Below are 27,144 nucleotides of genomic sequence, written 5' to 3' on the forward strand. Positions count from 1 at the left end.
AAAATGGAGGACTTTTGCTTTCCACAATGGACAATACCTGAAGGGACTCGTTTTCTTTCACACTGGAACCCTGAAAAATTTTCATTTAAGACTATATCCCAGCGTCCATATGTTTAATCTTCATCACCATGGAAATGGTGACAAAAAGTAAAAGGGGGAAATTGCTAGGGGGAAAGGATGTCCTGAGCTAATCCCATACAGACTTTGTGGACTCCACCCCAGCTCCAGACTAAAGCCATCAGGACATTGGGAAAGACAAATCCCATCACCACCAAAGGGAAGGTGGCTGAGACCTGAGGGTGGAGTTAAGCAGCCAGGTTGGATGTAAAAACCATACACGTGGGCCTTGGGCTCTGGCTCGCTGTTGCTCGCCTCCTGGCTTCACGGCTCCTGGCTTGCAGCCAGCTCTCAGAGTGCCATTTGGGATTCCTGATGGGCGGATCGGGTAGGACCATTTAAAACTTTGTCTCCCACTTTTCTCCCTGAGCTGTACACTTCCTCATTTCCCCTTCCCTTGTAAATAAACCTTTTATTAACCTTTCGCATGTGCTTGCAGTAGAGCATTGATAAGTCCTTTTAAGCACGCTGGTGTGGACCCACAGTCAGGCACCCCATTTTGTATCGGGGCTGCCCTATAACAGTTGGGCCAGTTTGCACTCCTACCAGCAGTACAGGAGAGTTCCTTTTTCTCCACAACCTCGCCAACATTTGTTGTTGCTAGTTTTTTTTTTAATATGTGCCATTCTCACTGGTGTGAGATGGTATCTCATTGTAGTTTTGATTTGCATTTCCCTGATTACTAGTGATGTTGAACATTTTTTCATATGTCTGTTGGCCAATTTCATTTCCTCTCAGAGAAGTTTCTTTTTAGCTCTTCTGCCCATTTTTTGACTGGATTATTTTCTTTGTTTTTGTTGAGTCTCATCAGCTCTTTGTAGATTTTTGTGATCAGTCCTTTATCATTAGTGTGTGCAAAAATGTTCTCCCAGTCGGTGGGGTTTCTCTTTGTTTTGGTTATTGTCTCTTTTGCTGTGTAGAAGCTCTTTAATTTGATGTAGTCCCAGCTGTTGATCTTTGCCTTCACTCTCAATGCTTTGGGTGATGTGTCTGTAAAGATGTCTTTGAGGTGTATGTCATGTAGTGTTTCGCCTATATTTCCTTTTATGTATTTTATGGTTTCAGGTCTTATGTCTAGTTCTTTAATCCATTTTGAGTTGGTTTTTGTGCATGGTGTTAGGTAGTAGTCGACCTTCATTCTTTTGCATGTAGCGACCCAGTTTTCCCAGCACCATTTATTGAACAAACTTTCTTTGCTCCAGTGCATATTCTTTGCTCCTTTGTCAAAGATTAGTTGACCATAAATCTGTGGGTTTATTTCTGGATTTTCTATTCCATTCCATTGGTCAGTGTGTCTGTTCTTGTTCCAGTACCAGGCTGTTTTGATGATTATGGCTTTGTAGTAAATTTTGAAGTCTGGGAGTGTGATGCCTCCATTCCCTTCTTTTTTTTTTTCAGGAGAGCTTTGGCTTTTTGGGGTTTTTGGTGATTCCATATGAATTTCATCAATAAATCTGAAGAAGAAGAATTAAAAAAACCTATACCTTTTATTATTGTAACAAAACAATCGAATACTTGGGAATAAATCTAACAAAAGAGGTAAAGGACCTATACAAAGAAAACTATAAAACACTGTTAAAAGAAATAGAAGACGACACAAAGAAATGGAACGACATCCCCTGCTCATGCATTGGAAGAATAAACATTATTAAAATGGCCATCTTACCAAAAACAATATACAGATTCAATGCTATTCCAATAAAAATCTTTGAATTTTTCAGAGTTTGAGGTTAACCTTTCTTTCAGAAGTTTGTACACCTCTAGAAAATTATTCGTTTCTTGTAGATTAAATTTTTTGGCAAAAAGATGATCATAATAGTTTCTCATGATCTTCTGTGTTTCTGAGATTTCTGTTGTTACTTCTCATTTTTCATTCCATTGAAATTTTGTTTCTCATTTTATTTGTGAGTCTTGTTAGAGGTTTCTCTCTATATTTTTTTCTTTTTTTTAAATAATAAATTTTATTTTTATATTCCCCCATACAATTGCAAACCCCCCAATCTGACCCCAATCCCTCCCCTCCCGGCCCCCACCCTCCAAAAAGTGTCTCTGGTTCATAGTTTTTTGTTGATTTTGATTTTCACTAATATATATATATATTTTTTGTGGGATCCTCGCTGGTGGCCGGGGACTGAACTGGCGCTGCAGAGGCTGCGGGCAGCCTTGCGACCCAGCGCTCAACTGCTGCGCCACCACGGGAGGCCCATATATTTTTAATGCTTTTAAAGAGCAGGCTATCAGTTTCACTGACCTTTTGAAATGTCCTTTTGATTTCTTTTTTTTTTTTTTAAAGAGGCATGTTTTATTTATTTATTTGTTTGTTTGTTTTGTTTATACATGCACTGGGTACAGTCAGAAGTGCGGAAGGGTGAGAGAATTCACCAGAGCCAGAGCGGGGAGCAGAGCAGGCAGAAGGACCGAAGTACACTGCTGAGGGGAGCAGCGGGCGGCAGGAGAGGTCTGCGCGCCATGTGGGACCCTCCTCCGGTGGCCGGGGAGCAGCCGGGGATCGAACCGGTGCCGCAGAGGTCGCGGGCAGCTTCGCAACCCAACACTCAACCGCTGCGCCACCGGGGAGGCCCCGTCCTTTTGATTTCTATCTCATTTATTTCTACTCTATTTTTTTCCCCTTCTCTGCTTTTAATTTGGTTTGTAATGATGTTAGATTTTTTTTTATTTTATTTTGAGTTGTTTCCTGTTTCTTGATGTTGGCTTATATAGTTACAAGCATCCTTCATGGTACAGCTTTTGTTGAGTCCCAAAGTTTTTTCATGTTTTATTTTTTTTCTCTAGGTATTTTAAAATTTCTTCTAAGATTTTCTCATCAATTCAATAAGCATTCACTAGTGTATGTTTTTGAGTCCCAGCGTATTAGGAATTGTCCCTGCTTTCATTTTGTGTCTGATTTCTAATTTGATACCACTGTGATCAGGAAGATTCCTCATATGATTTCAATATTCATGAATTTATTGACACATGCTTTGTTACCTAACATGTTATTTATCCTAGAGAATGTTTAATGTGCACTTGAGAATAATGTGTACTTAGCTTTTTTGTGTGCATTTCCCCTATAAGTATCTATTAAACCCATGCAGTCTAATTGATTAAGTCTATCATTTCCTTGTTTACTTTTTGTCTGGTTCATCTGTCCACTGATGAGCATGAAGTGGTTAAGTCCCCTACTACTAATATTTTTCTGCCATTTTCTATTTTCAGGTTTGTTAATAATTATCTTTATATAGTGATTCTCCTTAATTTGGTACATATATTTTGATGAATGTTATGTCTTTCTAATATACTGCTCTTTTTATCACTATGCAATGACCAACTCTATTTGTTGTTACTTTTTATAAGATGGAAGCCTATTTTATTTGACATAAATATTGCTATGCATTTTTCCTATCTTTTTTTGATCCCAATTGGTTGTATAAATAGTTATTCAAGCATTTACTTTGCGCCTATGTTTATTTTTAGAGGTCAGATCTGTCTTCTTCAGGCAGCAGAAAGTTGGGTTTTGTCTTCTCATTCAACTAGTTACTCTGTGATTTTAATTTTTTTAGTTGAATTTTCTTTTAAAAGTATTTCATAACTTTTTTTTTGCATGAAAGAACTGGTGTGTAGGTCAGAGGTGTGGGGGCAGGGAGGTGAGAGGATTAACCAGAGACAGAGTGGGGAGTAGAACAGGCACATCTACTGAAATACACTGCTGAGGGGAACAGCAGGTGAGACAAGGGAGGTCTGCTGTGCCAATGTGGGTTAGCTCCATGGCCAAGACTCGAACTCAGGCCATAGCATTTATAGCGCTCAGACTTATTAATCCACAGGTCACAAGGGAGAACCTTCTACTCTGTGAATTTTGATTGGTAACTTTAGTTCATTACTTTTAGGGTGATTATCGATATATAATATATTGCTGTTTTAATGTGATAGCAACTCTTACTAATATTTCTGTATCTTTACACCAAATACCAAAGATAGTTTTTGTTAACATATTCAAGCACAAATTAACTTTTTAGAGTACAGTGTACATTTCTTATTGAATAGTTTATCTTCAGAACTTCTGTAATAACTTTTGGAAACTTGTCATGGAAATTTGTTGTTTTCTATGTCTCTTACATCAACAATTATTCCATCCACTATAAGCCAGGTGCATTCAGAGGTTTGATTGGCTTAAGTCAGTCAGTACGTGTAACACTACAGGCCATAGTGATTGGATCAAATAAGGGTAATTCAGGTCTGTGAGAAGTAACACAATCTCTACAACAAAGGAACTTGTTCTTCCCTTTAATAATATGAAGCAAGATTATGAGCCTTGCAGTTGCTGCAGCAATTTTGTGGCTAAAGGCAAGAATGAAATTTGATAAATAAAGCAGTTTCTGTCTAAAATCCAAGTATAAAAAACACTGGGATATAGATGAGAAAGATGAAGATAAATGCATTATATATGATAAAACTTTAGACAATCGATCAAATTTTGCCTGAACCAGTTCACTTCCAAGTAGTTACTAATTGAGATAATAGATTTTATTTCCTCTCATTTTTTTCTTAATTGCATAGGTGTTAGTTTACTTTTTGTCACTTGCAACCGAAAATATACAGTTATACACCCTGACTGATGTTTTCAACCAAGATGATTCTGTTTGGAGTAGGCAAAACAGGTGATTTGTACCAAATACAGAAAGAATGTGACTGGGGTTTCTGATATGTTACTCTAATACTCGTGCATTATATATATATATATATATATATATACTCATATATATAATGTTACTCTAATATATACTCATATATATAATGTTATTCTAATGTTACTCTAATACTCATGCATTATATATATATAAAATTTTCCAGACTCTAATTTTTTTAGAGTACTTTGCTTTCCTTAAATTCAAAAAGTCGTCATTATCTTGTTTTTAAAAGATATTAGCACAGGAGAAACTGAAAATGAGGAAGTGAAATTGAAATTGATACTTTTACAGGTTAGGCTCTATGATGGCAAATGGAAGTAATAGTGAATTTCTTTTATAAAAAAATATTTTATATACTTATGCATACAAGAACTGGGGTATAGACCAGAGGTGCGGGGGATGAGAGGATCCACCAGAGATAGAGTGGGGAGCAGAACAAGCAGATGGACTGAAATACACTGCTGAGGGGAGCAGTGGGCGAGACAGGAGAGGTCTGCTGTGCCATGTGGGTCACCTCTCTGGCCAGCTGGGAATTTAACTCATGCGGCAGTGGTTGGCTATAGCTTTATAGTGCTGAGACTTTAACCCCTGTGCCACCAGGGAGACCCGGTAATGAATTTTCTTATATAGCAGGTTTTTACAAGTCCTGCATGAAAAGAATGGAACTTTTTTTTTAAAAGATATATTTATTTATTTATACAAGCACTGGGTACAGTCAGAAGAGCGGGAGGGCGAGAGAATTCACCAGAGCCAGAGCGGGGAGCAGAGCAGGCAGAAGGGCCGAAGTACACTGCTGAGGGGAGCAGCAGGCAGCAGGAGAGGTCTGCGCGCCATGTGGGACCCTTACCCGGCATCCTGGGATCGAACTGGTGCTGCAGAGGCTGCAGAGGCTGCAGAGGCTGCGGGCAGCTTCGCAACCCAGCTCACAACCGCTGTGCCACCGGGGAGGCCCAAGAATGGAACTTTTATCCTCTAAGGTAAGAATTCACTGGAGAGCACTGGTTGCAGTTGAAACAGCTAACACCTTATGAAAGAGATTCATGCATGAGGGAACCAGTGCTGGAAAGTACAATGTAGCCTGGATTCTCCAAGGGAGTTAGGAGATGATTTAATGTGTAAATTCACAAGATGGGTAGGAGAAGAGCATTTTCATTTATCTAGGCTGCCTCAGGAGGAGACAACTTACAAAGTCAAAGACTTCTATTATTTCAGCTTCATTAGGGCCACCCAGAATTATCAGGAAGAGTAAATATTTAGTAAAATATTTAATATCTTCTAAACATTATCTCTATCTAGGATAGTAATTTGAAATACCTATTTTGAAATAACAAGAGTTTAAAACCTAATGAATATTCTAGATGAACAATATTTTACTTATTACAATTTTTTACAATATATATTGGGTTTTTTTTTTAGGTTCTCTAGAAGACAGAAATGTTTTCGTCATATGACTATGACTAGGGTATATTTTAAAAATAATTTTTGTAACAATGCTGCCTATTTGCTAATAACTTTGCCATTGTTCCATTTTCTCTTGTGTAAGGAATTTTACCATAAATTTCATTTCCTTAGTGAAAAGAAAGAAAACATAAAATAGTACTGATTAAACAGTTTCCCAGATGAAAAAGAAAGGGCATGATATGTTTTGAAAAATACTTAAGAAAGGAAGTAATTTATAGTTGAATCTGAAAGATACTTTTTAAAAGTGCTGTTATGATAGCTGATTGCATGGGTTTTGTTTATTTGCTTTGGTTTTAGGTCAGTCCCACTTAGAACAGTGTCACAGCAGAATGCCCTTTTTAATATTCATTACTTTGAAAGTAGCCTGAATTTTTCTGAATCATAGGAGAAAATTAACTAAAATAAAAAGAAATCTTTCCTATTTTTCTTTTATTCTCCTAGTTTCTTTGTTTCTCTCATAGAAAAGGTTGTATTATTCCCCCCCCACAAAAAAACTGACCATAATTCTTGAGAACTAGCTCTAAAAAGAAGAGATGCTTTGTATCAGTCATGATTTCAAGTATCATTAAGGTACTTGGGTTTCTAACATATAAGATGAGGATAAATAATTTTTTATCCTCATTTTTTTAAATGTGCATATTTTGATAAATATAAATGGACATACACATTTCAGTGATAAAACTGTCTTAAAATGCCCATCAAATATTTAAAGACCAACTTCATTCACAGACACCAGCATTTTGAGAGCCAGCACAGATCCCTGTCTGACCACACAGCGGTCTGCAGTTCACTTCCTATAAAAGCCCCTGACCCCAGGTCCAAACAATAATGCTTTGGAGCTGGCATACACCATGGTCTGGACAGTGCAGGGCCTTGCCCTGTTTCCGCAACCTCAGCTGCCCTATAGGAAGCACAACTGAGCACTGCGATGACTCACCAGTGCCTCAAGAACCGACATAGGCCCCAGTTTGGGACACAATTGGCCCTTCCAGAGAGCAGTGACCACCATCCACCCTCCCATGAGTGCCCTGAACTATTGTGGGAAGGATGGAGACTGACCTAAAACAGGGCAAACCCACACAAGTCCTGAAAAAAATGAGACAGAACAAAGCAACAAATATCCACAGCAACCTGAAGGGAATATAACAACACAGAAGTAGAACATGTTTCCTGAACCAAACCACAAAGACATGGAAAATCTGTTTCTTCCATCAGAAACAGAATTCAGCTTGCCATCATAAATTTAAAGAATTCAGAGAAGTTGCGGAAAAGTAGATGAAGGAAATGCAAGAAAATTCAGGGAAAAAAATGTCCTGAGAGAAAAATCAATGAACAGAAGAACAAAAGTTGTACTCTACAATGAAGTGCAAGAAATGAAGAAATACTTGGTGGACTATCCAACACCATGAAGAAAGACAATATAAGATAATGAATAACCCAGAAGGGGAAGATAGAAAAGTGTTCATTATGTGTGTATGCATGTATGTTTCTGATCCACTCCTCTGTCCTTGGGCACTTCCACTGTTTCATAACTTAGCTATTGTAAACGGGATTGCAATGAATATAGGAGTACATAGAGCCATTAAAATTACTGTTTTTTTTCTATTTCTCAAGAGTGGACTAGCCAGGCGAGATGGTAGATTCATTTTTAATCTTTTTTTTTAAAAGATTTATTTATTTATTTATACAAGCACTGGGTACAGTCGGAAGTGCGGGAGGGTGAGAGAATTCACCAGAGCCAGAGCGGGGAGCAGAGCAGGCAGAAGGACCGAGATACACTGCTGAGGGGAGCAGCGGGCGGCTGGGGAGGTCTGCGCGCCATGTGGGACCCTCCTCTGGTGGCCGGGGAGCAGTCAGGGATCGAACCGGCGCTGCAGAGGCCGCGGGCAGCTTCACAACCCAGCGCTCAACCACTGCGCCACCGGGGAGGCCCCATTTTTAATCTTATAAAAAACCTCCATACTATTTTCCATATGGGCTAGAGAGTCTGCATTCCCAACAGTGTAAGTGTATCCCCTTTTCTCTATATCTTTGCCAACGTTTGTAGTTTGTGGTATTTTTGGTAAGGACCATTCTCACAGGTATGAGATTGATCTCATTCTGGTTTTGATTTGCATATCCCTAATGATGAGTGATAATAAACATTTTTTTTCTTCTTTTTAATTTTTATATGTTTTTGGGTTTACATTTTTGTGCTCCCATATGTACGCAGGTACCAATTGCTCTCAACCAAACCACGATGCCCATACCACCTCTGCCTTTCTCCCCAGCCGCCTCTTATCTCCTCCACGTTCCCTTTGGTAACTATTATATCTTTCACTGAGTTCAAGATTTATTGCGACTCTACATTTCTTGTGTATTTTTTTATTGTTATTTGCATGCTGCAGGTGAGTGAAACCTTGCAATATCTGTTTTTAACTTTTTGACTTATTTTACCTAGCATAATCACATTGAGATCCATCCATTTTGTTCCAAATGTCACTATTTCATCTTTTTTTTTCCACAACTGTATAGTACTACATTGAGTACATATGCCACAATTTCTTTTTTTTATTTTTTAAAAAGATTTTATTTATTCATGCATACAAGAACTGGAGTACAAGCCAGATGTGTGGGAGGGTGAGAAAATTCACCAGAGACAGAGTGGGGAACAGAGCAGGCAGACTGACTGAAATACACAGCTGAGGGGAGCAGTGGGCAAGACAGGAGAGGTCTGCCGCGCCATGTGTATATCTCCGCAGCGGGCCGGGATGGAACTCGTGCTGCAAAGGCTGCGGACAGCTTCACAGCATTGCACTCAACTGCCTGTGCCACCAGGGAGGCCCTATTCCACAATTTCTTTGTCCATTTGTTGAAGCGTAATTGGGTTGGTTCCATAATGTGACAATTTTGGACAGTGCTGTTGTGTACATAGATGTTGATAAATCTTTTCACATTAAGGAATCCATATTATTTGCATAAATGCCTAATAAAGGTATTGCCAGATCATGCAGAATTTCCATTTTTATTTGAATACTGTTCTCCACCAACTGGCATTTCCACCAACAGTGAATGAGAATTCCTTTTTCACCATAATCTCACCAAGATTTGTTGCTTCAATTCCTTTTTATATGTGCCATTCTTATAGGGTTCAGACATTATCGTTTGATTTCATTTCCTGTATAATAAGGGATATTGAACAATTCTTCATATGTCTGTAGGCCATCTAAATGTCTTCTTTAGAAAAGTATCTAATTTAGGTCCTTTGCCCATTTTTTGATTGGGTAGATCATTTCTTTGTTGTTGGATTTTATAAGTGTGTAAATATTGAGGATTAGCCCCTAGTCAGATGTGTGTTATACAAATATATTTTTTTTCCTATTCTGGAGGTGGCCTTTGTGTGTGTGTGTATGTGTGTGTGTGTGTGTGTGTGAGAGAGAGAGAGAGAGAGAGAGAGAGAGATACTTTCTTTTAAGTTTGATATCTATTTTTGCTTTTTGTTTATTTTTGCTTTTGTTTTCCTGCTCTTGGGTTTGAGTCTTCAAATACATCTTTGCAATAGCTTTATATCCAGATCTCTAATCCATTTTTACTTAATTTTTGTGTACGGGGTTATGTATAGGTATATTTTTGTTTGTTTTTGGCAAGTGGCAATTCATGTTTTCAAACACCATTTTTTAAAGAGGCTGTATTTTTCTCCATTGTATGGCACTAGCACTTCTGTCAAAGGTAAATTCTCCATGTGTGTGGGATTATCTCTGGGCTTTCAATTCAGTTCCATTTATCTGAGTTTCTGATCTTGTCCCAGTACTGTATTTTGATTACTATTGTGGTATAATATAGTTTGAAGTCAAAAGTCAGAAAATGCAATATTTCCATTTTTCTTTTTTTCTTTCAGGATCATTTTAGCTATCCTAGATGTTTTGAGATTCCTTCTAAATTTGAGAATTGTTCTATTTTGTTGATATTGCATTGAATCTGTAAATTGCTTTGGATAACATGGCCATTTTAATGTTAATTCTTACAATCCATGAGCATGGAATATCTTTACATTTCTTTGTGTCTTCTTTTACTTACCTTAACAGACTTTTATAGTTTTCAATATGCAGGTCCTTCACATCCTTCATTAAGTTTGTTCCCAGATATCTCATTCTTTTTGGTATATTGTAAATGGCATTGTAGTCTTTATTTCCCTTTCTTTTGATACATTGTTTGAATATAGACATGCCGCTGATTTTGGTGCATTGTTTTGGGTCCTTTCACTTTAGTGTTATTCATTTCTTTATTTGTAAAAGTTTTTTTGGTAGGATCTTTTGGTTTCTCTAAGTATATTAACCTGCCATTTGAAAATAGTGACAGTTTCACTTTTTTGTAATTTGGATTTTTTTAATGTTTATTTGATTTATTTATGCATAGAAGAGCTGGGGTGTAGGCCAGTGTGGGGGGTGGTGAGAGAACCCACCAGAGACAGAGTGGGGAGCAGAACAGGCAGACTGACTGAAATTCACTGCTGAGGGGGGCAGCAGGTGAGATAGGAGAGGTCTGTTGCACCATGTAGGTCAGCTCCCTGGCTGGGGATCTAACTCATGCTACAGTGGCTGCAGATAGCTTCACGGTACTGAGACTTAACCCCTTGTACCACCAGGGAGGCCCTGGATTCTTTTTAAGTCTTTTTCCTGTCTAATTGCATGAGCTAGAACATCTAAGACCATGTTGAATAATAGTGGTGATAGGGGCATCCCTGTCTGGTTCCTTAGTGGGAATTGTTGCAGGTTTTCATCATTGAGTATGATGTTGGCTCTGGGTTTGTCATACATGGCTTTTACAATGTTTAGATAACTTTCATTTATTCCCATTTTTTGAGTGTTAGCATAAATGAATGTTGGATCTTACTGAATGCTTTCTTGGCATCTATTCAGATAATCATGTGTTTTTGGATGCTTTTGTTCTTTTTACAGTTCCTTCAGCTGTAGAGTTTGAGTTTTAACTCGAGATTTTTCTTGATTTTTTTTAATGTGGGTCATTATTGCTATAAAGTTCCCTCATAATACTGCTTAGAGAGCATCTGGTAGCTTGTCTGTCCATTTTCATTAGCCTCTAGATACTTTTTGATCTCTTCTTTGATTTGTTCATTGACACAGGATTTATTCACAATAATTTTGCTCAGTCTGCACATGTTTTGGTTTATTCCAGGGTCTTTTTTTTTTTTGGCTTAATTCAGGATTCTACCTTTATAAGATGGTCTGTGAAGATTCTTGATATAGTTCTATTTTTGTATATTTTCTGAGACATGTTTTATGTCCTAGAATATGATTATTCTTGAGAATGATCCATGTGCACTGAAGCAGAAAGTTTATTAACTTCTTTTGGGATGGAGAGCTCTATAAATGTCCAATAAATGCATCTGTTCTAAAACTTCATTTTTATTTATTTACTTTTTCAATTTAAATTTTATTTTTATATTCCCCTTATAATTACAACCCCCTTATTTTGACCCAAAGCCCTCCTTTCCCTGACCCCCACCCTCCATAGAGTGTCTCTGGTTCATAGTTGTTTGTTGATTTTAATATTTTCTTTCTTATAGTTATTCTTTTTCCTGATCCCTTAATTAAGTTTTCTAGATTCCTGCTGTGAGTGAGACCATCCAGTACTTTTCTTTTTCTTTCTGACTTATTTCACTGAGCATGATCCCTTCCAGCTCCATCCATGTTGCTACAAATTGCCATGTGTTTATCTTTTTTGAATGCTGAGTAATATTCCATGGTGTATATGTACCACATCTTCTTGATCCAGTCATCTTTTTTTGGGCATTTGGGTTGCTTCCATAGCTTAGCTATTGTAATTAGTGCTGCTATACATAGGGGTACAGGTGCTCTTTGGAATTGATGTTTCTGTGTCCTTTGGGTAAATACCTAGGAGTGGAATTGCTGGATAATATGGAAGCTCTATGTTTAGTAGGTAAAGAAATCTCCACACAAATCTCCATAGTGGTTGGACCAGTTTGCACTCCCACTAGCAGTGCAGGAGAGTTCCTTTTTCTCCACAATCTCGCCAACATTTGTTGTTGCTAGTTTTTTTTTTTTTTTTTTTAAATATGTGCCATTCTCACTGGTGTGAGATGGTATCTCATGGTAGTTTTGATTTGCATTTCCCTGATTACAAGTGATGTTGAACATTTTTTCATGTGCCTGTTGGCCATTTGCATTTCCTCTTCAGAGAAGTTTCTTTTTAGCTCTTCTGCCCATTTTTTGACTGGATTATTTTCTTTGTTTTTGTTGAGTCTCATCAGCTCTTTGTAGATTTTTGTGATCAGTCCTTTATCATTAGTGTTGTGTGCAAAAATGTTCTCCCAGTCGGTGGGGTTTCTCTTTGTTTTGGTTATTGTCTCTTATGCTGTGCTGAAGCTCTTTAATTTGATGTAGTCCTAGCTGTTTATCTTTGCCTTCACTCTCACTGCTTTGGGTGATGTGTCTGTAAAGATGTCTTTGATGTGCATATCACGTAGTGTTTCGCCTATATTTCCTTCCATGTATTTTACGGTTTCAGGTCTTATGTCTAGTTCTTTAATCCATTTCGAGTTGGTTTTTGTGCGTGGTGTTAGGTAGTAGTCGACCTTCATTCTTTTGCATGTAGTGACCCAGTTTTCCCAGCACCATTTATTGAACAAACTTTCTTTGCTCCAGTGTGCATATTCTTTGCTCCTTTGTCAAAGATTAGTTGACCATAAATCTGAGTATTTATTTATGGATTTTCTATTCGATTCCATTGGCCTGTGTGTCTGTTCTTGTTCCAATACCATGCAGTTTTGATGATTATGGCTTTGTAGTAAAGTTTGAAGTCTGGGAGTATGATGCCTCCATTTCCTTCTTTGTTTTTCTGGAGAGTTTTGGCTATTCGGGGTTTTTGGTAATTCCATATGAATTTCATCAATAATTGTTCAATTTCTTTGAATAATGACATTAAAATTTTTATTGGAATAGCATTGAATCTGTATATTGCTTTTGGTAGGATGGCCATTTTAATGTTTATTCTTCCAATCCATGAGCAGGGAATGTCTTTCCATTTCTTTGTGTCTTTTTCTATTTCTTTTAACAGTGTTTTATTGTTTTCTTTGTGTAGGTCCTTTACCTCTTTTGTCAGATTTATTCCCAAGTATTTGATTTTTTTTTTGTTTCAATAATAAAAGGGATTTTTTTATTTCTTCTTCTTCAGATTTATTGTTTGTGTATAGGAAGGCTACTGACTTTTGCATGTTGATTTTGTATCCTGCCAATTTGCTGAACTGATTGATTACTTGAATTAGTTTTTCTGTGGAGTTTTTGGGGTTCTCTATATATATTATCATATCACCTGCAAATAGTGATAGTTTGACTTCTTCTTTTCCTATTTGGATTCCTTGTATGTCTTTCTCTTGTCTTATTGCTCTGGCTAGGACTTCCAGTGTTATATTGAAAAGCAGTGGTGAGAGTGGACATCTTTGTCTTGTCCCAGATCTTAATGGAAATGCTTTCAGCTTTTCACCATTGAAAATGATACTGGCTGTTGGCTTGTTATATGTGGCCTTTATGATGTTGAGGTATGTTCCTTGTATCCTAAGAATTTCAAGGGCTTTGATCATGAATGGGTGTTGCACTTTGTCAAAAGCTTTCTCAGCATTTATTGTTATTATCATATGGTTTTTATATTTCTTTTTGTTGATGTGTTGGATAACGATTGATTTTCAGATGTTGACCATCCTGTGTCCCTGGAATGAATCCTACTTGGTCGTGGTGAATTCTCTTATGGATACATTGTTGGATTCTGATAGCTAAAATTTTATTGAGGATTTTTGCATCAGTGTTCATTAGGGAGATTGGCCCATAGTTTTCTTTTTTTTGTGTTGTCCTTGTTTGGTTTTGGTATTAGTATAATGTTGGCTTCATAGAACGTGTTTGGTATTATCCCTTTCTTCTCAATTTTTTGGAAGAGTTTGTGAAGGATAGGCACTAATTCATTTCTGAACATTTGGTAGAATTCATTGTAAATCCATCAGGTCCTGGGGTTTTGTTTTTGGGAAGGTTTTTGATTACCATTTCAATTTCGCTGCTTGTAATTGTTCTGTTTAGGTGTTCTATTTCTTCTTTATCTAGCTTTGGGTGATGTAGAGTTGTAGGAATTTTTCCATCTCCTCTAGATTGTTGAACTTGTTTCCATATAACTGATCATAGTAGTTTTTGATTATTCTTTTGATTTCTGTTGTATCCGTCGTGATTTCTCGTCTTTCATTTATGATCCTGTTTATTTGTGCTTTCTCCCCTTTTTCCTTTGTGAGCCTGGCTAGGGGTTTGTCTATTTTAATAATTTTTTTGAAAGAACCAGCTCTTGGTTTCATTGATCTTTTGGATTGTTTTTTTAGTTTCAATTTCATTTATTTCTGCTTTGGTTTTTATTATTTCTTTTCTTCTACTGGTTTTGGGTTTTTTTGGTTGTTCTTTTTCTAGATCTTTGAGCTTTGAGATTAGGTTGTTTCTTTGAGTTCCTTCTTGTTTCTTGATGCGAGCCTCTATTGCTCTATATTTTCCTCTTATTACTTCTTTTGCTGCATCCCATACATTTAGGAAATTGGTGTCCTCTTTGTCATTCAATTCAAATAAATTTTTAAATTTCTTCTTTGATCTCCTCATTAGTCCAATGGTCTTCCAGTAGTGTGGTTTTCAATCTCCATGAGGTGGTAGATTTCCTTGCTTTCTTTTTATGGTTTATTTCTAGTTTGATGCCTTCATGGTCAGAAAAGATGGTATTATTTCAATTTTGGTGTATCTGTTGATGTTTGTCTTGGGTCCCAGTATTTGATCAATCCTGGAGAATGATCCGTGTGTGCTTGAGAAAAATGTGTACTCAGATTTTTTTGGGTTTAGTGTTCTATAGAGGTCTGTTAAGCCAAAGCACTCTAGATCCTTATTTAGAGCTTTAGTTTCTTTACTTATTTTTTGTCTCAGTGATCTATCCATTGTTGATAGTGGTATAACACTTTGTTTTTAGACCTTTATTTCTTTGTTAATTTTCTGTCTTGTGATCTGTCGCTTTGTGTGAGTAGTGTATTAAGGTTTCTGACAATGATTATATTTCTGTTAATATGTTGTACTAGAATGTTAATAGTTGCTTTATAGAACTAGATGCTCCTATGTTATTAGGTGCATAGATTAAAAACTAACAGTTACATTTTCTGGGCAATTGTTACATTAATCATTATATAGTGTTCATATTTATCACTGATTTCCTTTTGTGGTTGGAAGTATAGTTTATCTGATATGAGAATAGCAGCTCCTAGTTTGCTCTTTGAATTTTAGTATGTTTGTCCTTGCTCCAACCTATTATTTTTAGTTTGTCTTTTGGTTTTAAATGGGTCTTTTGTAAACCAAACATTGATGGCTGAAATATTTTTACCCACATTGTTCATCTATGTCTTTTATTGGTAAATTCAGATCATTCATATTTAGGGTGATTATTGATCTGAACTATTTACAATGTGATAGGTACTATTGTCAGTCGTATTTGTTTTAATTTTCTGTTTGTGGTTTTTTTTTCAATTTTTTCCTCTTTGCTTTTTCAGCATGGCTTTCTTTATTATTTCTATCATCTTCTTTGTTTCTTTATCTATGGGTCTCTAGTCTAGATTTTTGGTGAGAAGTCACTATGGGGGTTTTACTTAAATTTTTTATCTTTAGTCTTTCACGAGATAGTCTCTGCTCTTTAACATTTAAATATACTGGCTCTGTCCATCTCTTCCTTCCCCTTAGTGTTTTGTTGTTGAGTCATAATATTCTTATTCTTTTGGTGTTGTATTGCTACTGTTGTTTTGCTCAAGAATTTGTGTTTTTCTTTTCTTTTCTTGTAGAACTCCACTATGCATTTTTTAAAAAGATTTATTTATTTATTTATACAAGCACTGGGTACAGTCAGAAGTGTGGGAGGGTGAGAGAATTCATCAGAGCCAGAGTGGGGAACAGAACAGGCAGACTGACGAAATACACTCCTGAGGGGAGCAGCAGGTGGCAGGAGAGGTCTGCGCACCATGTGGGACCCTCCCTGGGTGGCCGGGGATCGAACCAGTGCTGCAGAGGCTGCGGGCAGCTTCGCAACCCAGCGCTCAACCACTGTGCCACTGGGGAGGCCCTTATTTTGTCTTAACCTTCCACCCTGCCTCCCTGCTGCTTCTTTCTGCTGAGGTTCATGATCTATGAGGATTGTGTCTCCGGGTGGGAGGAGCTAGGTCTGGACCGCCAAGTTCACAATCTGGGACTAAGTTTCACTTGTCTAAAAGGTGCCATTGCATGTGCCATAGGTGGGCATTTGCCAACTTATCTCTATGGCCACCAAAAATGGATATTGCTGCCTGCCACTGTCTCTGCTTCTGCTTCTGCATGGCTGAAATATCTACATGCCAATTGTTTATTTTCCCAAAGGATTTTTGAGTTGTCTCACAAGACCTTCTCTCTGCTGTTGGACTTTTTATGGCGTATGGCCTGGCTTCTTTGATCTCTTCTGAAAGGGAACGTTTGGTGTCCATGCCAACCAGCCTTGGATTTCCTAATTTCCTTGTCTGCACCCACAGAGTTCCCATTGCCCTGGGTTACATCTCTGCCCACTCATGTATCAGCAGAATTCCTACAGGGAATTTCACAATGTCCTGGGTTGCCCCCATTGTGGTTTGGGTGAGGACCCTCAGCCCAGTCATGCACCCCTTTAATTACTCTCATTCCTTCCTTTCATCAGCCATCAACCACCAACCTCAGTATGAGATTATCTGTGGGGAAGTCCTGGAAGTCTATAGGTGGGATTTGTGTATCTAGAGCTTCCTATGAACAAATATTTTCTTTAGCATTTTTTTTTCCTAGAGAAGGTGATCCAAATCTCTCTGCCATATGGTGTGTAGAGTCCATGAACATTTTTTCATGTGTTTGATTGCCATCTGTATGTGTTCCTTGGTAAAGTGCCTATTTAGTTCTTCTGCCCATTTTGTTTGATTAGATTGTTTACTTTTTGTTGAGTTGCATGAGTTCATTATACATTTGTATATCTGCCTTTTATCAGATGTGTTTTGTAAATATTCTTGCTGGGAACACATACTTTTTTTTTGTTTTTTTACAATACCTTTCCACAGATTAGATGAAGCTCACCCTCTTAATCAAAGGTAATCTGGGCCTTCCCTGGTGGCACAGTGGTTGAGCGCTGGGCTGCAAAGCAGCCCACAGCCTCTGCAGCACTGGTTCGATCCCCGGCCACCTGGAGAGGGTCCCACATGGCGCGCAGACCTCTCTCCTGCCGCCTGCTGCTCCTCTCAGCAGTGTATTTCATCTAGACAGATGCTCTGTTCCCTGCTCTGGCTCTGGTGAATTCTCTCACCCTCTTGCCCTTCTGACTGTACCCAGTGCTTGTATAAATAAATAAATAAATCTTTAAAAAAAAAAAGGTAATCTCCTTTACTTAGAATCAACTATTTGTAGATGTTGCCCTGGTCTCAAAAAAACCTTCCTAGCAGCACCTAGATTAGTTTTTGATTAAGTGAAGTCTAGCAAAATAGATACATAAGCACAAACCTCACAATATTTTATAAGTATGTATAATTATTAATTTCAAGTTTCTTAAAATTGATCTATTTCTTAAATAATCGCCCATTAGATAAGAGTAATAGCCTTTACTTTTTCCCTCTAAATTATTAAGAGAATTTTCTACATAAAGTTTTGGCTTATTATCTTTAATAATTTTCATCTTGGGAAGTTTCACTATTCTTTAGTGGTGATGTTGTAGAGCAACCCCGATACAAAACGGGGTGCCTGACTGTGGGTCCTCACCCGCGTGCTTAAAAGGACTTATCAATGCTCTACTGCAGGCACACGTGAAAGGTTAATAAAAGGTTTAGTTACAAGGGAAGGGGAAATGAGGAAATGTACAGCTCTGGGAGAAAAGTGGGAGACAAAGTTTTAAATGAGTCCTACCCAATCCGCCAATCAGGAATCCCAAAATGGCGCTCGCAGAGTTGGCCGCCAGCCAGGAGCCATGAAGCCAGGAGGCCAGCGATTGTGAGCCAGCGAGCCAGCGAGCAGCCCCCCAAGGCCCACGTGTTTGGTTTTTATATCCAACCTGGCTGCCCAAATCCACCCTCAGGTCCCAGCCACCCTCCCTTTGGTGTTGATGGGATTTGTCTTTCCCAATGTCTTGATGGCTTTAGTCTGGAGTGGGGGTGGGGTCCACAAAGCCTGTATGGGATTAACTCAGGACATCATTTCCCCCTAACAGTGAGACTGAGGGACCCCAAATATGCACACTCCAAATGGGTTTTACCATCCACCCATAAAGATAAAACATTCTGTTAGTGTGAAAGAACTTTAATAGGATAGTGTGCATGGAGAGGAAAGAAAGGAAAGAACATTTTCCCAATAAAACACCCAAGTTACCCACTCCCTCATGAATAAATGCACAGTTAAACAGGGTTGATCCAAAGCAGGGCCACTGAAGCCCAAGAACTTGGTAAGCGTCTAAGGTATCTTTTAGCAGGGAACCGTAGGAAAGGGGAAGAATGGGTTATGCAAGTCTGGGTAGAAAGGAGCAAAATCAAAGTACAAAGCAAGGTAAAAACTGCCATTGCCAGCCTCCCCACAGTTCTCTCACCTAGGTTTCTTCCAAGTGTCTCGGCATGTATCAACTCCACGTGTCTCCTTTCATGTCCCCCAAGTTCCTGGTACAAGTGCAAATCTGAGAAGCAAGCAGGACGTCTTCACATGTCTCTCTGCTCCATGTGCCTCCTCCAGGTTTTCTCTAAGTCTTCTTACCACTCATTTCCAACCTTCACTAAGTGGGTCAGGGAACCTAGAACTTCCCCCTTCCATGGGGATTACACTGTTACACTACCACACTGGTCACTGTTAGCAAATTGTCTTTCACTGACACAACATACTCCATTTCTGACTATGTTCACATGTTCTGGAAGATGGTGGTGGTCTTAGGAACTTCACGGCGGTTTCTTTTCTCCAAATTGGTGAAATGGTAACTTAAAAAAAAACTCATGAGCAAGGGATAATTTGAAATGGTTCATAATGCTTTTATGAAATGGATAAATAATTATCATAGAAGAAAACACATTCTGTTGTAGAGCAACCCCGATACAAAACGGGGTGCCTGACTGTGGGTCCTCACCCGCGCGCTTAAAAGGACTTATCAATGCTCTACTGCAGGCACACGTGAAAGGTTAATAAAAGGTTTATTTACAAGGGAAGGGGAAATGAGGAAATGTACAGCTCTGGGAGAAAAGTGGGAGACAAAGTTTTAAATGAGTCCTACCCGATTCGCCGATCAGGAATCCCAAAATGGCACTCTGAAAGGTGGCCGCCAGCCAGGAGTGGTAAAGCCAGGAGGCAAGTAATAGCAAGCCCCCCAAGGGCCACGTGTTTGGTTTTTATATCCAACCTGACTGCCCAACTCCACCCTCAGGTCCCAGCCACCTTCCCTTTGGTGGTGATGGGATTTGTCTTTTCCAATGTCTTGATAACTTTAGTCTGGAGTGGGGGTGAGGTCCACAAAGCCTGTATGGGATTAACTCAGGACATCATTTCCCCCTAACAATTCCATTTTCAAACGGGTTTAATTTATTTTCTTTTTATGGCTGTTTTTGGTACCAGCGACCCACCATAATTCATTCTAATGATGACATTATTAACAATATAGTAACTACTCAGTATTCCATTTTGTTTACTGCCCACATTTGTGAGAATATCCTGTTCCTTTGATAATGACAGTGGCAAAAATAACTATAATTTTATCTCTATTTTAGAAAACTCTTGATATCCAAAAGTCATTCTTTGTAGGAACATTTCGTTTTGGATAGTGAGCTATCCAATAGATCATGCCACTTAATATAGACAAAGAAAAAAATAACTACTATTCCAGCAAATTTGTGCAATCTCAGGCCATTTGTAGCTTCTTGGGGAAATTTTATTCTCTGATTACATTGAATAAATAATTTCCCCTTGTTTTTCCTTAATCAAAAGATAGAAGCCATTCAAATGGGCCAGACATACTTTCTCATTAGACTGATTATTAAGATTCGAAGAAAAAGTGATCCAATAATAATGTTGGGTGTTATTAGTGCATGCAGTTACCTTCAGGAAGGAAGCACCAAATTGTCCCAAACATGTAAAAGCTTTATTTTTCTTTAAAGATTTATTTATTTATTTATACTTACAAGAACTGGGGTACAGGCCAGAGGTGTGGGGGCTGAGAGGATTCACCAGAGACAGAGTGGGGAGCAGAACAGGCAGATGTACTGAAATACACTGCTGAGGGGAGCAGTGGGCGAGTCAGGAGAGGTCTGCCGCGCCATGTGGGTCAGCAACCTGGCCGGGGATGGAACTGGTGCTGCAGTGGCTGCGGATAGCTTCACAGGTTGCATCTTAACCCTTGCACCACCAGTGGTGGGAGGCCCCACTAATACATTTTAACATTTAATACTCCTAAAAATTCAGGTACACCATTGATACTCATTGTGACCAATTAGTTCTGATGGTATTATACCAGAAAGTGCTTGTTTTTGTGAAAAATCAACATATCTAGCACACTTTTATTTGAAATTATTGAGCAGTACCCCATTTTTAAAGTTAGTCTTTCAGAAGATTATGCTATAGGCATTTGAAATTGCAGATCTAATGTCGTGGTTGTTAGGCTGACTGTAGAATAGAAGACATCCCAAATCAATACAAACCTTTGTTATCACTTCATACCATCTAATTAAAAAAATTTTTTTTTAACCTGACATGTGGTTGGAAAGAGGTGCTTGGTTAAAACATGGGGAATAGGGCCTCCCCTATGGGCTGCGAAGTTGCCCGCAGCCTCTGCAGCGCCAGTTTGATGCCAGGCCACCGGAGAGGGTCCCACATAGTGCGCAGACCTCTTCTGCCACCTGCTGCTCCCCTCAGCAGTGTATTTTGTCACTCTGCCTGCTCTGCTCCCTGCTCTGGCTCTGGTGAATTCTTTCACTCTCCAGCGCTTCTGACTGTACCCAGTGCTTATATAAATAAATAAAGAAATCTTTAAAAAAAAATAGGGAATATAACCAAGATGAAAATGCATACTTTGTGCAAAAATGAAAAATGCTGTAAAAAATATATAAAATAATAAAAAATGAAAAAAAATGTGTAGTGTATTGAGATAGTGTCTCCATTAGTGACACAGACACAGATACAGTTGTGTATTAATATATAAATTTATAACATGATGAATGATAGAGTAAACATTTGTGTAATATGACTTCATCTTAGATTCTGATTCCAAAAGAAAAATAAGCCAGCTCAAGTTACAGTTTCATCTTTAACATCTCAACTCAAATGCAGCTAGATTTCATGCATGCCACCCATATAAATAAGATTTTAATGAGGATTCAGAATTCAGGGTATTAATGACTGTGAAAAATACAGATCTAGTAGTGCTAGCAGGATAATCAAACTACCTTTAGAAAATTATACAACGGTATTCACAAAAAGGAAAAGGAAAGCATCAAAATAGGTGTTCAGCAAAGTGCTAAGATCGATTCATGTACCTTTCTATAACCTTGTCCTATGCTACTTAGAAGATCAATGATTTAAACATATCTTTGTCTTTTAACACAGCAGAAAAAACTTGTTCAAGCTTTTAGTCCACACATGCACACAAAAATACTCTACAAAACAAGGAGGAAAGTAATTCATTTTCAATTTGTTTGCAAAGCCTTTGTAATGATAATAATGGAAAAAAAAGATTACTGTGAACTTGATCCACTATAATTAGAAATGTGACCCAAATTAAGTTATTTATTAAACTAGAAATGTATTCAAGATTACACAGTTTGGAAGTAGTGCATTTCTTTCTCTTATGAAATAAATAATCTGGCAAGTTAGCTTCTGTATTTAACATAAATGGAGACAAAATAAAATAACTCCAAATCACATAAATGTTCCAGAGATTTTCAAGGAGATGGAAAGGTGGATTTGTTCATTTTTCAGGTGTGCTATTTTATGTCATTGGGAGGAATCCAACTGAGTTTGCGTCTTTCTTTGATATGGATTCTATTGACTGTTTTGCTGATTTCATTTCGATCTTTGCATTATAAAAATATATTTTGCACAGCAAATAATAAAACTGTTCAGAATTGATTCATAGAATTTCATCAGTTCACAAAATTCTTGCACTACTTAACAGTTCACTGAAATTGAGGTTTTCTTGACTGCCCCTACAAGGGATCATTGTCCACTGTTTGATGTCAACTGAGATGTCACTGTTTGACTTTCAAGGCTACTGAGTTTAAGTTCACTCAGTTCTATAAACTGAAACGATAACATTCTGATATTCGTGCTGTGTGTAGCTTAATTGAAATACAGCAAAATTACAAAATGGGTGAGGTTTAGCTTCAATTGCCTGCTATCTCCTCCTTCCGGACACCCTTTATCCTTTTCTGGTAGCTTTCTAAGACTCAAAGGACAGTATATCTAATGGTGAAGTAGATATTTGGGGGGGCTTCAAGAGACTGCCATGTACTCCTTCTATTTCACTGAGAAACGCTCATTGCATCCAGGGTGAAAATTCCCAGAGAAAAATCATCACAGTCTCACTCTAAAATAATATGCCTTATTACTATGTGTGTAATTCACCCTAAACCCCTTGACAATTTACAAAAATATAATCAACACTTCCTTTTAGCATATAGTTTGTAATGTAAATAAGACAAGACAATCACTTAAAGAGATACACTCATTATGTTATTGCTGGGTATGCACATAGATAAAATGTGCTTATCATCAGCAATGATATGCACTCCAAAGAAACCAACTTCACTCTGGTTAAGTAATGACTCATACTCATTATTTACCATTAGAAATGGTGCTTATCTAGACTTGACAAGTGACAAAACAGTTCTCTACATGTCTTTCCTCCACATGTCTCCTTTCTTGTGCCTCCTTCCAGCACTACCAGGGTACAAGTCAAAGCCAGAAAAGCAAGAGTCTGAGAATCCCATCTTTACTCTCAGAGTGAAGATGAAGTCACCCCAAACTTATCAGACATTTGAAGTCTAGTCCTTCTCTCCTTTAACCTCAGGTCCCAAGGCACAGAGAAATTATCTCTTGTCCACTCCATTATTCTTTTTTTTTTAAGATTTATTTATTTATGCATACAAGAACTGGGGTACAGGCCAGAGGTGTGGTGGGTGAGAGGATCCACCAGAGGCAGAGTGGGGAACAGAACAGGCAGAATGACTGAAATACACTGCTGAGGGGAGCAGTGGGCTAGTCAGGAGAGGTCTGCTGCGCCATGTGGGTAACTTCCTGGCGGGGCTCGAACTCATGCTGCAGTGGCTACGAATAGCTTCATAGTCGCATCATAACCCCTTACGCCACCAGGGAGTCCCTCCATTCTTTAGAATGTACAACCATGTAAATTCTCTGTATGTATGTATTAAATTTTGAACTTTTCTCCTATTAATTAATGTTAGATAATTATTTGTCCATCCAGATAGCATGGAAGAATTTCCCCCTGCACCCCAACAAAAATGATTTTCATTCCTTGTGTGTTATTGTTAGCAGGCTGACTGAGGGGCATCCTAGAACCCCCAAAGTCACATGCTTTAAATGGATTCTGCCATTCACTGTATAAAGGACAAAGCATACTCTTAGCGTGAAAGATCTTTAATAGAATTATTGTGCATAAAGAGGGAAGAAAAGAAAGGATATAGTTTTGCAATGAAACACCCAAAGTTACCCATCCCCACATGGTTCAATACCCAGCCAAGCAGACCTGGCCCAAAGTGGGGCAACTTAGGCCCAAAATCTTGCCACAAGCCTAAGGCACCTTCTGTCAGGGAACCACAGCAAAGAGAGAAAGGGGCCAGGCAAGTCTGGGATAAAAGGAGCAAAATTAAAGAATAAATCAAGACAGAGGCTGCCGTTATCAGCCTCACCACAGGTCTCTTACCCACATGTCTCTTTAAAGTAGCTCTTTGTGTTTTGACTCCACATGACACTTCCATGTCCCCCAACTGCCAGGTGCAAGACTAAAGCTGAGAAGCAAGTGTACCCCCTTCACATGTCTCTCTGCTCCATGGGTCTCCTTCCATGTCTCTCGAAGTGTTCTATCTATGCACCTGGCATGTAGCTCCATCCCTCATTATGTGGTGCAGAGAACCTAGAAACTTCTCTTTTAATGGTGAGTCCTCTGTTATATTATGACCTGTGGCACACTGTTGGAAGCCAGTAAGATAATTAGGACTCTTCTATAATCAGAACATGAAATGAAACAACCAATTTTATATGAGGATTTGTTCCATGATATCGATCTTTGTAACACCATGCTGGAACTAATGAAGCAAATAAGTTCCAACTTAGGTAGAAATCTACTGTCCAAAATTATCCACTATTGCTATGGTTTCAATTCTGAATTTATGATTTTAATTAGTGAAAAAATGGATTATACATTATAGGAAAGGCAAACAGTTTTGACTTAAAGCAAATTGAAATGTTAAACAACATGGAAACATCTTTTATTTTTACAATAATCAAAAGTTATTTAAAATGAAAATTATTAAATTACCTGAAAATGGATATGACTTAATTATCTACAACAGCAAAGTATTGGGGCAGTTGCCTTTTTGTCTTATTACTTGAATAGCACTAAGTGTTCCTTCAAGTTCTTACACTACAGCAGAAACTCTATGATGTTACTGTAATCAATGCTTCCAGTCTCTCTGAAAGGCCATCCATATTTCATAAAATAGCAAGAGTGCTAAGCTAAAATGCTGTATGGATTTTCACCTTTATTTAACCTTATCTTAAAAATGATTCAAATGGTAATTTCAACTAGTGTGGTGCTATAACACATTTTACATAACCAGTCAGATTCACGGGCCACTTAAATTTGTGATGAAAAAATCTGCATATACTTGCATTTGACTGAAATATGATATGATTATTCAGACCACTTAGGTTTGATAACATGAGCTTAATATCTCATCCTCATAAGAATGGTTTCCTATGTGATTTCTAGATTTTACCATTGTCATCTTAGCTATGTGTTCTGTTGAAAGCACTTGAGTGGTACATTACACCTTATGCCAGGTAAACCTCTATTTACACATGCACTTTCTAGAACTCTATTTTTAGTCTTCACCTCTGATATGTGCATATCCTCTTGCCCAAAACTTATGTTAATTGTTAACAAGTTATTAGTTAACAGTTATTGAGACAAGTTCCTTTTCTTTTTGGAGTGATGATTATGTTACTAAGTTTATCATAGTTGTCATTAAAATCCTGGAGAGCAGAAAGAAAGTAAGTCAATAGCAGGAACAACCAACAAATTATTAAAATGCTTCTGACATAAAACACTGTTACCATTTACTGGCAATATAAGTTATATTTGTGGTAAGAGATTATAAATATCAAAATGTGGTATAGCCAAGCATGTAAAAATTATCACAAAAAGGTTAATGATTAAATTAGAAAGACAGACATAGACAAGCAGCAAAATATGCTGGGAGAGCATGAAAGGCAAAGCATCCCAGTTCAAGAAAATGATAGGAGCAAAATATGAGGCTATTAAGCATGCTACCTGGCACATAAAATGTGTGCTAATAAAGGTTCTATTGTGTTGATTTTCCTGTTAATTACATGTGTGTGTGCAATTCCATAAAATTTATAGTTAATTGATTATAATGTGGTATTATTAACATTGTTATTGTTATTCCAAATAATTCCTTTTAGGTTAGAATTATTACTTCAAGTAAATTTATGATCACATGACAACCATCACTCTATGAAATTTGCCTACATATGTATTTTGCAGTGCTTGCCTTCTGCTGGGAGCAAGAAGACAGATGAGAGCTAAGCTGTAGTTGTTGGTCTGTCTAACTCTCTTAATATATTATCTTGTAGCCATTAATAACCCTCCTTGTTTGTCTTCTCAAACAGTTTCAATACCTACTCCTTGACCACTACTAAGATGTAAAAACCCAACTTCCACAAGTTCTGCTTGCTCAAAATATGTACAAAACAGCATGTAGACAAAAGATATGCAAATTCATAAAGAAAGAACATGCTGTTGGGATGGGGTAGCTATAGGTATTTACATGAAACCTGCCTTATTACCTCTTACTACCACCCTCCACACATCTTAGGTTTCCCACCATTCATGTCTAAAATGTTGATTTCATGCAAATGGCCAACAAGCATATGATAAAATGTTCAACGTCCCTCATAATCAGAGGTTTGCAAATTAAACCACAATGTGATACCACCTTACACCAGTAAGAATGGCACATATTTAAAAAAGTTAGCAAGTACAAATGTTGGCGAGGATGTGGTAAAAAAGGAACTCTTCCTGCAGTGCTGGTGGGAGTGCAAAATGGTCCATTCACTATGGAAAGCTGTCTGGAGGTTCCTCAGTCTAATAAAAATGGAATTGCCATATGACCCAGCAAATCTACTCCTAAGGATCTATCCAAAGGGCACAAAAACATTAATTCTAAAGAATACATGCACCCCTATGTTGATTGCAGCATTATTTATAATAGATAAGACTTGGAATCAACCCAGTTGCCCCAAAATAGATGACTGGATCAAGAAGATGTGGTACATATACGCAATGGAATACTATACAGCAATCAAAAAGATAAACTAATGGTATTCACAGCAACATGGATGGAGCGTGAAGGGATTATGCTCAGTGAAATAAGTCGGAAGGAAAAAGAAAAACACCAGATGGTGTTTTTCACTTATAGGCAGAATATAAGGGATTAAGGAAAAAATAATAATAATAACAAAAAAACAGCCCACAACAAAACAAAACAAAAATAAACAGACAGCTATAAATCAGAGACATTCTGCAGGGGAGACGGAGGAAGAGC

This window comes from Talpa occidentalis, unplaced genomic scaffold, assembly GCF_014898055.3.
Source record: "Talpa occidentalis isolate TD23 unplaced genomic scaffold, MPIMG_talOcc4v2.1 talOcc4.15, whole genome shotgun sequence".
Taxonomy (NCBI): Eukaryota; Metazoa; Chordata; class Mammalia; order Eulipotyphla; family Talpidae; genus Talpa; species Talpa occidentalis.